Source organism: Lolium rigidum, chromosome 3 (assembly GCF_022539505.1).
Source record: "Lolium rigidum isolate FL_2022 chromosome 3, APGP_CSIRO_Lrig_0.1, whole genome shotgun sequence".
NCBI classification, from domain to species: Eukaryota; Viridiplantae; Streptophyta; class Magnoliopsida; order Poales; family Poaceae; genus Lolium; species Lolium rigidum.
In genome coordinates this window covers 16,827,426-16,839,119 of record NC_061510.1, presented here as the reverse complement: position 1 = coordinate 16,839,119, position 11,694 = coordinate 16,827,426, and positions in this window count along the sequence as shown.

Sequence of the window (11,694 nt, the reverse complement as noted above, 5' to 3'; positions counted from 1 at the left end):
CGATGGATCGATGATATTTAGCTGATGCCTCAACTCAATGAAACGCTTCTCATCCAAGGGCTTTGTGAAGATGTCCGCCAATTGCTCCTTGGTGCCAATATAGGATAGTACAATATCTCCGCGAGCAATGTGATCCCGGATGAAGTGGTTCCGTATCTCAATGTGCTTCGTCTTGCCATGAAGAACCGGATTGTAGGCGATCTTGATTGCGCTCTCATTGTCACACAAAAGAGGCACCTTGCTATACTCGAGTCCATAATCCCGCAAGGTTTGCCTCATCCATAAGATTTGAGCACAACTACTCGCCGCGGCAATATACTCGGCTTCCGCGGTGGAGACGGAGACACAATTTTGCTTCTTCGAGGACCAACACACCAAAGATCTTCCACGAAAGTGACATGCTCCGGAGGTAGACTTCCTATCAATCTTGTCACCCACCCAATCGGAGTCAGTGAAACCAACCAAAGCAAAGTCCGTGTCCCTTGGGTACCATAGTCCGAAGTGTGGGGTATCAACTAAATATCGAAAGATCCTTTTGACCGCCACAAGGTGGCTTTCCTTCGGACTTGCTTGAAACCGTGCACACATACCAACGCTTAACATTATATCCGGGCGAGAGGCACAAAGGTAAAGAAGCGAACCTATCATCGAACGGTAGAGCTTGGTATCCACCGCCTTGCCGGCCTCGTCAAGAGTGAGTTGACACTTGAGTTGCATCGGAGTTCCAATCCCCTTGGCACCCTTCATATCAAAGCGCTTGAGCATGTCTTGGAGGTACTTTGCTTGATTGATGAAGGTGCCTTGTTGCATTTGCTTGATCTCGAACCCAAGAAAGTACTTGAGTTCACCCATCTGATAATCAACATAACATAGTATTCCATATTCATCGGATCCCAACAAACGCAACATGTAGCATTACAAATAGATGATCTTGATCATGTTAGGTAGCTCACAAGATCGAACAATGATAGCACAATGTGGAGAAGACAACCATCTAGCTACTGCTATGGACCCATAGTCCAGGGGTGAACTACTCACACATCAATCCGGAGGCGATCATGGCGATGAAGAGTCCTCCGGGAGATGATTCCCCTCTCCGGCAGGGTGCCGGAGGTGATCTCGTGAATCCCCCGATATGGGGATTGGTGGCGGCGGCGTCTCTGGAAGGTTTTCCGTATCATGGCTCTCGGTACTGGGGTTTTCTCGACGAAGGCTTCTTATAGGCGGAAGGGTAGGTCAGGGGGCGACGCGAGGGCCCCACACAACAGGGCGGCGCGGCCCCAGCCCTGGCTGCGCGGCCCTGGCGTGGCGTCGCCTCGTCGCCCCACTTCGTATCACTTTCGGTCTTCTGGAAGCTTCGTGAAAAAATAAGACCCTGGGCGTTGATTTCGTCCAATTCCGAGAATATTTCCTTTGTAGGATTTCTGAAACCAAAAACAGCAGAAAACGACAAGCGGCTCTTCGGCATCTTGTTAATAGGTTAGTGCCGGAAAATGCATAAATATGACATAAAGTGTGTATAAAACATGTGAGTATCATCAATAAAGTAGCATGGAACATAAGAAATTATAGATACGTTTGAGACGTATCAACAAGCAGTTTCGATGAAGCAGATAAGTATTCAGGGGGTTTTGATATAGCAGATAAATAGAGTACAAGTAAGTAAAATGCGAGAGTAATAATTGCAGCGAGTGGCCCAATCCTTTTTAGCACAAAGGACAAGCCGGTTTGTTTACTTATGATGACCAAACGTTCTTGAGGACACACGAGAATTTAGTCTAGTGCTTTCGCTTCATATAGTTGATTAATCTTCATTTTTTTTATAAGTGTTGTGTGGGTGAACCTATGCTAATGCATTGCCCTTCCTAGGACTAATACATACTTGTGATTAAACCCCTTGCAAGCATCCGCAAATACAAGAAAGTAATTAAGATAAATCTAACCACAGCCTTAAACTCTGGGATCCTGCTATCCCTCCTGCATCGATATACCAACGGGGGTTCAGGTTGCTGTCACTCCGGCAACCCCACATTAGCAAATGAATACAAGATGCATTCCCGTAGGCCCATAAAGGTGAAGTATCATGTAGTCGACGTTCACATGACACCACTAGAAGAATAACACCACAACTTAAATATCAAACCATTAAATATTACTCAACATAGTTCACTACTAACATTTAGACTTCACCCATGTCCTCAAGAACTAAACGAACTACTCACGAGACATCATATGGAACATGATCAGAGGTGATATGATGATGAATAACAATCTGAGCATAAACCTTGGTTCAATGGTTTCACTCAATAGCGTCAATAACAAGGAGTAATCAATACCGGGAGAGTTTCCCCTATGAAATAATCAAGATTCAACCCTAGATGTTACAGCGGAGACGAGGTGCAGTGGTGGAGATGACGGTGACGGTGTTGGAGATGATGGTGATGATGATCCCAACGAAGTCCAGCTCGATGGCGGTGACGATGGCGACGATTTCCCCCTCCGGGAGGGAATTTCCCCGGTGGATTTCAGCCTGCCGGAGAGCTCTTTTCTCTCTGGTGTTTTCCGCCCCGCAGAGGCGGCTGTGTCTATTCGCGATGATCCCCCAGTACCTTAGGTTTTCGGGTAGATGAAGTACGCGAAAGAGAGGCGTCGAGGGGGGCTGTGGGCCCCCTCCCCACAAGGCGGCGCGACCAGGGTGGAGCCCGCGCCGGCCTATGGTGGGACCATGGCGGCCCTCCTCGGTCCCTCCTTTTGGGTGGCTCCTTCTTCTGGAGAAATAAGACTTTCGGTGTATTTTTCGTCAATTGTTGATCTTCAGAAATATCGTATCCTGACGGTGCTTTTTCCAGCAGAATCCTGACTCCGATGAGTAATTCTCCAATAATCATGAAACATGCAAAATAGGTGAAATAACATAAGTATCATCTCTAAATATGAAATATATCAACGAATAGCGGTAAATTATGATATAAAATAGTGATGCAAAATGGACGTATCAATGACATTGACATGGATCCTCCTTTTTGCACTCAAGCTCCGCTACCGGAGATGGTTGAAGAATCTCCAGACCCGATAGGCAGCGATCAGGAAGTTGGTGGTGGTTCAAATAACCACAGTAGTAGAGGCCCACATAACAATTCAGCTTCACACAATGTTGGGAAAAACAACATCCCGATTACTACAAGGCCTACAGAATCTACCACTTAACTAGAGTTCAAAGATGGTGAAGATGACATAGCTGGCATGCATGAAGTACTTTCCACCCCAACATAACCATTTCTTGGTATGCGGTTTGATAATATCGAAGCAGCAAGAGTACATTATAATGCTTATGCAGCGAAATTGGGTTTCTCAGTTAAGTCTCACGCATCCCAAAGGAACAGACATATAGGCACACTGGAGAAGCAGCAGTTTGTATGCAACAAATTCCGCAAACCTAAAACAGATGAAGAGTTGCAGAGGGAAAGGATGAACATTATTGACGAAGAGAGCCCAGTTCAGATGGATGAAGAGAATTCAGAAGGACATGATGAAGATGACGAAGCTGGACCATCAAAAAGAAGTTCTAGTAGATTAGCGGTTCAGCGCAAGAGAGAAACTTGATGGGTTCGTTGCATGGAAAACAAAAAATTTCTAACGTGAACAAGAACAAAACCAAGATCCAATCTAGTAAAAGCCAAGATCTAATCTATGAAGATCGAAGCAATGAGATACATGTGAGAATAACCCTCGAAGATTTCCAAAGCCTACGAGATTAGATCTCGTTGTTGATGTAGTCGATCATCCTATGCTGCAATCCGGCAGCACTTCCGTACTCGGTCGTGCGTACGGTGTTGATGAAGCCCGTCCTCTCCCCGTTCCAGCGGGAAGCGGAGGTGTGGTAGATTCCCTCGGAATCCCAGCAGCACGACGGCGTGGTGGTGGTGGTGGAGGATAAAAGTTGCAGGGCTCGCCAAGACAGAGCAGTTTATCGGTGGGAGAGAGAGGCGGCTAGAGGTCAAGGGGTGAAGGAGGGATGCGCCCCTGCCCCCTCACCTCTTTATATAGGGGGTGCGGCTAGTGTTGTATTGGCCCCTCCTCCAAGCCCTTGGTCGGCGGCCCAAAGAGGGAGAGGGGGAAACTTGCCCCCCCAAGTTGATCCCCCTTAAGGTTTTGGGGAAACCCTAAGGGGTGGCCGGCCTGGGCCCTTGGGGCTTGATGCGCCTGGCCCATTAGGGCAAGGCAGCACCCCCTCGGCCCATGTTGGCCCCCTAGGTCGTGGGCCCCATGGTGGAACCCTCCGGAACCTTCTAGAACCTTCCCGGTCTTCCACCGGAAAAATCCTAAACTTTTCCGAAACCTAGAAATCAACTTCCCTTATATGAATCTCATTCTCCGGACCATTTCGGACCTCCTCGTGATGTCCTGGATCCCATCCGAGACTCCTAACAAACTTCGGTCTCCATATCATATTCTGAATCTACTTATGCGACATCGAACCTTAAGCGCGTCACCCTACGGTTCGTGAACTATGCAGACATGGCTGAGACTCCTCTCCGACCAATAACCAATAGCGGGATCTGGAGATCCATAATGGCTCCCACACATTCAACAATAACTTAGTGATCGATTGAACCATTTACATACGATACCAATTCCCTTTGTCATGCGATACTTTACTTGTCCGAGGTTTGATCATCGGTATCTCCATACCTAGTTCGACCTCGTTACCGACAAGTACTATTTACTCGTACCATGGTATGTCATCTCTTGTGACCAGGTCACATGCTTGCAAGCTAATTAGACGACATTCCACCGAGAGGGCCCAGAGTATATCTATCTATCATCGGGATGGACAAATCCCACTCTTGATCCATATGCCTCAACCTCACACTTTCCGAATACTTAATCCCATCTTTATAACCACCCATTTACGCAATGGCGTTTGATGTAATCAAAGTACCCTTCCGGTGTAAGTGATTTACATGATCTCATGGTTGAAGGACTAGGTAACTATGTATCGAAAGCTTATAGCAAGTTGAACTTAATGACTTGATCTCATGCTACACTTATATGGGTGTATGTCCATTATATCATTCACCCAATGACATAACCTTGTTATTAACAACATCCAGTGTTCATGATCACAAAATCATGATCATCTATTAATCAACAAGCTAGTTATACAAGAGGCTTACTAGGGACTCCTTGTTGTTTACATAACACACATGTATCAATGTTTCGGTTAATACAATTATAGCATGGGATGTAAACACTTATCATGAACACTAAGATATAACAATAACTAATTTATTATTGCCTCTTGGGCATATCTCCAACAGTCTCCCACTTGCACTAGAGTCAATAATCTAGTTCACATTTGTAAAGATGTAACACCTTGGCCTTCTGGTGCTTATCATGTTTTGCTCACAGGAGAGGTTTTAGTCAACGGATCTGACACGCTCAGAAACGTATGTATTTTGCAATTCATTTGCGTCTCAACGCATCACTCATTTTCCAAATGAGTCGGCATTAATCATATATGTTCAGTCTTATGGTGGAACCTTAATTCCGCGGTCTGAAATATGTCACTAATATTGTCACACACAATATAGCTTCAAAGTTCTGACACTATCGGAACTACACCAAGTTCTCAAAGAACTTCTCGACTTAAACATACTTAGTCATTGTTAGAACAATGACATACTCTGCCTTCGTTTGTAGAATCCGTCACAATATTTAGAACTCATCTAAATCTAGCATAGACTTCTTCTAGCTCATTGTGCTACGTTTCAAAACAACACTTAGCCTAATTGAGATTGAAATTTTATTTTTATATGAGACCAAACTAATATCGGTGAAACACCTTACATCGATTTGTTCGTCATTACCCCATACAAAACTATATATATATCCTTGGTTCTTCTAAAGCACTCAGGGATATTCTTACTGTTGTCCAATGATCATTGCATGAATCATTCTGGTATATGCTCGTAACACTTTAGAGCACAGAACATCTGATTTTGTACATATTATTCGTGATCCAAAATCACTCATGTGTTTTTACTCATCGAGTGTCAAATACACTCAAGTCTTGTTAAACCTTCACATGGAAAAGAACACCTTCTTAATATTTTTATATTGAACTACTTCAATATTCATTCTATGTACTTTGACTTAAACTTATTGTGTGTTTCAATCTATCTTCATAGATCTTGACACTAAATATGTTTCATCCATATCCTTTCATTGAAGTTAATTCTCAATGAAACCTTTTAAACACGTCAAGTATATAATTACATCATTTATAATCAATGATATGTCATCCACATATAATATTATAACTATGTCTCAGCGCTCCCACTTAATTTCTTGCAAATGCAAGCATCTTCATCATTTCTGATGAAATCAAAAAACTCTTTGACTATTTCATCCGGTGAAGATTCCAACTCCGCGAAACTCACTTCATCCAATTGAAGTTTGTATACTTATCTAGTATTCACCGAACCAGCAAAACTCTTGGTTGTATCTAGTATACATCCTTAATACACACTTCTGGTAAGGAATGTATTTTTACCGTCCTACTAACATATATCGTAAAAGAAATATGTAGTGATTACTAGAAGAATCCACATAGACTATAAACATCGCTACGGAAGATCTAATCTTATCGTAGTCAACTCTTTGAACTTTGTCGTAAACAACTTTTCGACAAGTCGAGCTTCTTTAAGGATATTCCATCCAAGTCCATCAATTTTATAGATACATTTACTTTCAAAAAGTATTGACCTATCTTGGATTTTATGGCTCTTAGCCATTTAACGGAGTCAGGGCCCATCATAACTTCTTTGTATGTAGTTGGTTTATCATTGTTCAAAATCAATCCTTTGTTCACAAATCATTTATTTGATCACAAAGTAAACCATACCTACAAGGTTAAATAGGTACTTCGATCTTCATGACTATAACACTTTGTAGACATGGGAGGTATGATCATCGTGGCCGCTTATGGAACCATTTCCGATGTTGTGCTACTCTGATCATCATGCTCAGGTTCATTAACCTTTATCAAGTTTTATTGTCCTCCCACTCAAATAGCTCGCTAGAAAAAATTTCTTGGAAATAAGAAACATCGACATACACTTTTGTCTTTGACTTCATAGTGGAAAGAATTCCCAATCAATTCTCTGGGATAACCAACAAAGACATTCATCCGATTTTGGTTGCAAACTCATTTACTTATGCTACGCATACCAAAATTTAAGAAAGGACTATTAGGGTTTATACCCATGCCATAAATCATATGGTGTCATTTCAACGGATTATGATGACGCTCTATTCAGTGTAAAAGCGGTAGTCTCTAAAGCATAATCCACAAAATATAATGGCATCATTTTATTTTATCTCATCATTAATCCAACAAGGTTTGGATACGTCTCTCGGGTACTCTATCATCACTATGATACTCTCCAAGAAACGTGAGTTGTAGAACAATTTCATAACTCTCTTAGATGTTCGCTAAAAATCATAATTCAAATATTTCCGCCATGATCTAATCATATATATTTGAATTTTCTATTACGATGATTTCCACTTCAGGCTGAAATCTATTTGAATCCATTCAAATGTTTCAAACTTCTTTCAAGACCTTTTCCACTTGCCTCTCTCTATACAAGCCTTTAATGAATTCGAAATGCTTGAAGACATTTGTGTATCAGCAGGTGAAAAAATTCAACTAGGTGAACAAGACTCCTGGACATATATTTGGGGCAATGATACATTCTCTTCAAAAAAGGCATACAAAGCTTTGATTGGAGTTCAACCAGCACCACAACTTTTTGCCTGGATATGGGACACTTCCTATCAAACAAAATACAAGATCTTTTTCTGGTTACTTCTACATGATAGACTAAACACAAGGAACCTTCTCAGAAGGAAAAAATTTCAAATTCCGACCTACAACTGTGCTTCTATCAACTGTGCTCATGAAGAAACGCTGGTTCATCTATTCTGGTCTTGTCCTTTTGCCCAAGAATGCTGGGATTACCTTTGCCCACAAAGAACAAGAAATCTTTCAGTCCATGAAGCTTTTTATGACATCATAGACAAATTGAGACTTCTTTTTTCAATGGATATTATTATTCTTGCAGCCTGGGGTATATGGAATATCAGGAACAACAAGATTTTCAAGAATCAAAGACCAATTTTCCAATCCCGGAAATTCTTATTCTTCCAAGAACTGCATATGCTGGCTTACAGAATGAAGAAACAAAAGGTTCAATCCTTCAAAGATGGCTGCAAACTCAAGTGGCTTAGCTCTGTTAGATCTGTAACTTTGTAGTTTTTCTCTTGTTTTGATAGCTGAGGCTATCTTCAGATATATTTACCTTGTAACCTCTTTTAAAATCTATAAAAATTGCAGTGGGGTTTTCCCCACTGTTTTACCCTTCAAAAAAATTATTTCATACTTGGCGCGACTTGCTCCACAACAACACACATAGCAAAGTAATTTGCAGGGGATTTGACAAACATAAACTAATTGGATGATCATCAAGCAAAATTTATAGGGATTGGCGCTAGAAACTACCTCTGGAAGCCGCCGAAAACTTGGTGACCGCGCACCCCTCCGACGACCGCACCTAGATCTCCACCTCGTTGATGACCACCGCCACGGATCTCGACGCCCGACTATCGAAGTGGCCGCGCACTCTCTGTTCGCATCGACAAGTGGAACGGCTAGACGCATGCGACCTCCCCTCGCCGAAATCGTCGCCGAACCCCGACGGGAAAGCCTCACTCCCCGGCGCAGAGCTCGCCACACTAACGCACGGCTCACACTACGCCAACGAGCAAAGCTTCCCTACGGCGATAACTTCCTCCTCCCAGCGTCCGAGATCGCCGCCCCCCACCAATTCCGAGATCGCTGATAACCCACAAGTATAGGGGATCGCAACAGTCTTCGAGGGAAGTAAAACCCAAATTTATTGATTCGACACAAGGGGAGGTCAAGAATACTTATAAGTCTTAACAACTGAGTTGTCAATTCAGCTGCACCTGGAAAAGCACTAGTAACAAGGGTGATGTGAAAGCAGCAGTAATATGAGAGCAATAGTAACGATAACACGACGAGCGAGTATCGGTAACACGAGAGGCAATGGCACCGAGAAAATAGTTGATACTACTTCCAATGTCATGTAGGAACGAGTATATGATGATGAGAGATGGACCGGGGTCCCCAGCGATCTACACTAGTGGTAACTCTCCAATAACAAGTGACAAGTGTTGGGTGAACAAATTACAGTTGGGCAATTGATAGGATTGAAAGCATTAAGACAGAACATCAATTTATTAATCATGTAGGCATGTTTTCCATATATAGTCATACGTGCTCGCAATGATAAACTTGCATAACATCTTTTGTCCTACCAGCCGGTGGCAGCCGGGCCTCAAGGGAATCTACTTGGTAATTAAGGTACTCCTTTTAATAGAGCACCGGAGCAAAGCATTAACACTTGGTGAAAACATGTGATCCTCATACCTACGCCTTCCCCTCCAGGTTATCCCGATTCTTTGTCACTCACGGGGCCTCGGGTTCCGGACATAGACATGTGCAAACAACTTGTAGATACAATCTAAGCAATAATTATAGAGCTTAAATCTAAGATCATGCCACTCATGCACTAGTGACAAGCATTAAACACAACAAGATTGCAGCAACAATAACTTCACAAACTTTATAGATAGACTAATCATAATGTAACAATCCATCGGATCCCAACAAACACAACACCGATTACATCAGATGGATCTCAATCATGTAAGGCAGCTCATGAGATCATTGTATTGAAGTACATGGGAGAGAGAGTACCAACTAGCTACTTCTAGAACCCGTAGTCCATGGGGGAACTACTCACGGAGCATGATGGAGGCGGTGGCGTCGATGGAGATGGCTTCCGGGGGCACTTTACCGTCCCGGCGGCGTGCCGGAACAGAGATTCTATCCCCCGAATTGGAGTTTCGCGATGGCGGCGGCGCCCCTGGAGTCTTTCTGAAGTTTCGTCAATTGGTGTAGGGTTTTTACGTCGCGAGGGATTATATAGGCGAAGAGGCGGCGCAAGGGGGTGCCTGGGGCTCCCACCCCATAGTTGGGCGCGCCCCCCCTCTAGGCCGCGCCGCCCTATGGTCTGGGGGCCCTGGGACTCCTCTCCGTCTCCCCTTCGGTGTTCTGATCCGTCTCGGTGAAATAAAATGTTTGGCTTTTGTTTCGTCGAATTCCGAGAATATTGCCCGAACAGACCTTTACGGAACCAAAAACGGCGAAAACGAGCCGGCACTTCGGCATCTTATTAAAAGATTAGTTCCGGAAAATGCATAAAATCATTATAAAGTGTGAGCAAAGCATGTAGGTATTGTCATAAAACTAGCATGGAACATCAGAAATTATAGATACGTTGGAGACGTATCAAGCATCCCCAAGCTTAGTTCCTACTCGCCCTCGAGTAGGTAAACGATAAAAAGAATAATTTCTGTAGTGACATGCTACTTACATAATCTTGATCATACTATTGTAAAGCATATGAAATGAGTGAAGTGAATCAAGGCAACGATCTATAGTTTTCTAACAAATAGATAACATATAGCAAAACTTTTCATGAATAGTACTTTCAAGACAAGCATCAAAAAGTCTTGCGTAAGAGTTAACTCATAAAGCAATAGATTCAAAGTAAAAGCATCGAAGCAACACAAAGGAAGATATAAGTTTCAGCAGTTGCTTTCAACTTTCAACATGCATATCTCATGGATAATTGTCAACACAAAGTAATATGATGAATGCAAATAAGCAAGTATGTAAGAATCAATGCACAGTTGACGCAAGTGTTTGCTTCTAAGATGGAAGAAAGTAGGTAAAGCCGACTCAACATAAAGTAAAAGAAAGGCCCTTCGCGAGAGGAAGCGAGGATTAAATCATGTGCTAGAGCTTTTTAAGTTTTGAAATCATATAGAGAGCATAAAAGTAACGGTTTGAGAGGTGTTTGTTGTTGTCAACGAATGGTAGTGGGCACTCTAACCCCCTCATCAAACAAACTTTCAAAGAGCGGCTCCCATGAAGGACGTTATCTCTACCGGCAAGGTAGATCATCCCTCTTCTCTTTTGTTTACACATGTACTTTAGTTTTATTTATGGATGACACTCCTCCCAACCTTTTGCTTTCACAAGCCATGGCTAACCGAATCCTCGGGTGCCTTCCAACATTTCACATACCATGAAGGAGTGTCTATTTGCAAAATTAAGTTGCTTACTCGATGAATCGGGGCAAAACATGTGAAGAGAATTATTAATGAAAGTTAATTAATTGGGGCTGGGAACCCGTTGCCAGCTCTTTTTGCAAAATTATTGGATAAGCGGATGAAGCCACTAGTCCATTGGTGAGAGTCTGCCCAACAAGATTGAAAGATAAAACACCACATACTTCCTCATGAGCTATAAAACATTGACACAAAGAAGAGATAATAACTTTTGAATTGTTTAAAGGTAGCACATGAAGTATTTACTTGGAATGGCAAAAAAATACTACATAGTAGGTAGGTATGGTGGACACACATGGCATAGGTTTTGGCTCAAGGTTTTGGATGCACGAGAAGCATTCCCTCTCAGTACAAGGCTTTGGCTAGCAAGGTTGTTTGAAGCAAACACAAGTATGAACCGGTACTGAC